Genomic DNA, 3,965 nt, shown 5'->3' with positions numbered 1-3,965 from the left:
TTATATAATTTGAAGGGAACTGCATGCCCTATTCGTATTTACATACATCTATCTATCTATAATCTATCTATCTATCTATCTATCTATCTATCTATCTATCTATCTATAATCTATATAAAGGGAAAATTTTGCAGCTTGGAGGGTAATTTTGTTATTTAATAATCTATTGCACACCACTCTTAAATTAAACATGGGTATTTATGTAAAAGTGCTGTTTATTTCTCTTTGCTTCAATCAGAACCGTTCATTTCATCTCCCACTGTTGTTGCCTTTTCCCCTTCTGTGGAAGCGTTTCAATGTTTGATTTCGATAACGTTTTTTTGGCATCCGTTTCAAGCTATGCGACTTCTCGAACATAATTATGTATGTGGTTGAGACTCAATTTGTGGGTGTGTGCTGCTGCTGGGTTTATGTTTTGTTTCTTCTAGATAAGGAGTGCTCCCCCAAGGGATTTTGGCTTCAGCATTGGCATCGTAGAAGGTTTTCGTTCCAGTATCAAATTTTTCCCTTCTCAAGTTTCAATCAAACTCAATGGGAGTTGAAGCCTAATAAGAGGTCGGTGATGCACATATTTTTTCCCTCCTCAAATAAACATGCATCTATGTATCATCTTTCTCTATTTTCTATTCCTTTTGTTTATTTGTGTTGTTTTTCAATGAATTAGCTTTTCAGTGTTTCCGTCACTCCTTCGAGATTTCAGTATCTTTCTTTTTCTACATCACACTTGCTCCTTTGTCTCGGCGGCTGTCTTAAGGTTCGGCTATCTTCTTCTTTCTTCTACATTGTGTTAATTTATAGACTGGAGTTCACTTATAGATTTAAATCAATGTCAATGGCTAAGTTTTCCATGAAAGAAGTTTGTGCACTCTATCTAAACAAGATCACACACAAATGCATCTCTACAGCTAAGCTATAGCTTGAGTTTCAAAAGAAAGTTTCAGATATAAGACTATAATTCTATTTGACAAATGCAGCTACTAAACTATCCTTTTATCTGATTCCGACATTATGCATTCTCTAATTTCTCTTCATACTTTACCATGAATACGAAGTAACAAAGATTCTGGAGCTTATAATGTCAAGGCACTTGAGCAAGAGATTAAAGCAAAATCTAGCGCCTGAAAACAGATGCTGCAAGAATATTGGATGATGCATTAGAAGACAAATGTGGTGCCCTTGAAAGCAAGGTATGATGATATTGACATTACATGTTTTGTTTGGCGTTTGCAAACTCAAACTGTCAATTTTAAAAAAGCTTTTTTTCTAATAGCTATTATAATAATCCTATTATATTATTTCTTCCTTGGTTTTTGTGTGAGTTGGAGTATCCTAGAATATATAGGTCCATCATTCTTGGTTAAGAAAATAAATCAAATTTTCTTGGGATTGTCAATGGAACAAGAAAGAAGTTGAATGGAATAAGAGAGTAGCTGCCCTTGAAAGAAAGGTATGGTCATATTGACATGCATGTTTGTTTGGCGTTTGCAAAGCCCCAAATCATGGTTTGGAAAAAGTGTATTTCTTATAGCTTTTATATTTACAGCACCATTTCTTCTTTCCTTTGTGACGGTTGGATTATCCTTGAATAGACTAGGTTATATTTTCATCATTCTTGGTTAAGAGAATATATGTAAATTTTGTTTTCAGGTGGTGATTGGCGCAAGAAAGAAGCTGAATGAAAGAAGAGAGAATCTGCATTGCATCTTGAAGTTAAGAACCTCACAGAGGTATCCTTTATATTTTCTGTGAAGGATGCCTGACATTTGATTGTAGAAAATCTATAGTTTTCCAAAATTAGAACTAGATTCAACTCTGGTGATCTACTCCCTTCTTCGTTTCAATGATGAATATGATGATGTCCTAGCTGCATCCTACCTTTCGGTGAGTAACTCTACTAATGTTCTATCTGTTTCCTTTATTCGTGGTTGCCTTCGGCATTATCTATTGTCCTCTCCTTTCTGTTTTTTTTTTGTATTGTTTCCTATTCCCACATAGTTGATTTTTTTTCAAATTTGTTGATGAATGGGTTTTGGATTCTCTGAATCAGGGTGGTTTGAGGGTCCAAGATTTAATCTTCAATTGTTTCATCAACATTGTGAAATTGTTTTATCCTTTGACATCAATTCTTTTTATTCCCTGTTGAACCTTGCCTTCTGTTTGTCTTCTCACTGGAGTAGATGGGTAGGATCAGCGGAGGAGTGTAACGGAACCTTCTCATAATGGAAGATGATGCAGCAAAAGAGAGAACTGTAGAAAGTATAGTTTGACCTGCAAGTTTGATGTTTGGTTTGATTTAAGTTGTCACTTTGAAGTTAGATCTGACTCTGAGTGATCTGAAAATACCATTCAGAATAGAACTGTTAGACATACAAAGTGGTTCCCCCCACCTTATCACCAAGATCTCATTATCATCAGGAGCTTCATTCTGCCTTGGTACCAAGAGAATCAAGACATCTTTCTTAGAGCACAATAGTATTTTGTAGTTCAAACACTGTATTATCACTAGCATTATGTGAAATTTCCGTAGTACTATAATGTCATTAAGATAACATGATTCTTTACCAACTAATTTCTTAGTAGAATAATTATGACTCATGAGCCATTCCTTCATTCCTTCATCTGTTTCTTCTCTTCTATGGCCTGAGAAATAATCAAGGGATTGCTTGGAAAAGAACGGCAAATTGATTTGATTCTTATTTTGCTGCTATACTTCATTAGACTCACCCCATAAACTCAACAACAACTCACGTAGGAACCATGCAAAACTTATAGAAAGGTAAGTGTATGCAATATGCTTATTGAATCTGATAACTTTCTAAAGCATGACTTAGGACTTACCTTTGGCAGATTTTTCTTTTATTTTTCTTCCAATTTGTTTCTTCCCACTTATTTCTTTTCCATGTTTGTGATTGAAGAAAAGGGCAATTTGAGGCTTTTGTGCATGCATGGAAGTGCCAGATTTATTTAATTGGTTGTTTTTATGAAGAAATTAAAGGTCATCGAAAGAGTGCAGAGGAACAGCCATACACGGGTTGTGCTTCTCTCAAGTCTTTTCCTTTAATTTTCTTTGGATATGCTTATCTCATTGGGTTAATTTTCATTAGTGATCTATCAAATTGGTTCGTACTTTTTGTTTGTTCTCACTTCAGGAGTTCTTTATTTTCCAACCTTCTTGCTTGGACATGTATATTGGATCTGCAAATAATTTTTGAAAATATCTTACACAGGTAATTTCATGACATGTTTTATGTTTACAGTTTAATGCCAACAGGCATCTAATCTTTTTTGGTTGTTACATTTTCCAACATTATAATTAATTTATTTTTCTTTTTGTTTGTTTGATGGTATTTAAAATTTATGGCTGGGAGTTATAAGCGAGGAATCGGTAGCAGGAACAATTGTTAAAAGAGCATACCCGCATAGCATCACTGATGACTAAAAAGCAGGTCTTGGAAGAGAAACATTGCATCCGGATGATCATGTGAGAAAACTATTGAGGATCTTATTGGGAGTGGAAAACTGATTCCATGCCATGCCTTTTTTTATATTTTTACATTTAAGGATCTATCTATAATATATAAAGGAGAAGTTTTTCAGTCTGGAGGCAACTTCGTTATTCAATAATTTATTGAACACTATTCTCAAATTAAGTATGGATATTTGTGTAAAGTGTTGTTTATTTCTCTTAGGTTCAATCACGGTTGTTCATTTCATCTTCATTGTAAAAGTAATCACGGTTTATTCCATCTCCATTGTAAAAGTTGATTGGTTTTTGTGTCATTTTTAGGTTGGTTTAAAATTTAATCTTTAAGGTTAATAAATTTTTGACCTTCTAATTAATATTTTTAAAAATTTCTATGATTATAATGATACGTAATCAATATGAAATTTATGACATATTTTAATAACATATTTTTAATTATTATATAGAATAAAAAAGAAATCTTAACATTCTATTTCATTTA

At 33.4% G+C, this 3,965-nt stretch overlaps 1 long non-coding RNA gene across 4 annotated transcripts; it reads left to right on the top strand.

The window, feature by feature from the left end:
- Nucleotides 1-296: 296 nt before the first annotated feature.
- On the top strand, nucleotides 297-3,745 carry LOC130738455 (uncharacterized). 4 transcript variants are annotated; one of them, XR_009019412.1, is made up of 5 exons: nucleotides 297-555; nucleotides 665-754; nucleotides 1,053-1,187; nucleotides 1,648-3,227; nucleotides 3,369-3,745. It is a non-coding gene; the product is annotated as an uncharacterized LOC130738455 (long non-coding RNA). The 4 variants fall into 4 exon arrangements; XR_009019410.1 differs by having other exon boundaries at nucleotides 300-555; nucleotides 1,648-2,776; nucleotides 2,916-3,745; XR_009019411.1 differs by having other exon boundaries at nucleotides 302-555; nucleotides 1,648-1,881; nucleotides 2,178-3,745.
- Nucleotides 3,746-3,965: the final 220 nt, after the last annotated feature.

The sequence above is a fragment of the Lotus japonicus genome, chromosome 2 (assembly GCF_012489685.1).
Source record: "Lotus japonicus ecotype B-129 chromosome 2, LjGifu_v1.2".
Classification (NCBI taxonomy): domain Eukaryota; kingdom Viridiplantae; phylum Streptophyta; class Magnoliopsida; order Fabales; family Fabaceae; genus Lotus; species Lotus japonicus.
This window is presented reverse-complemented; position numbering and strand designations above follow the sequence as displayed.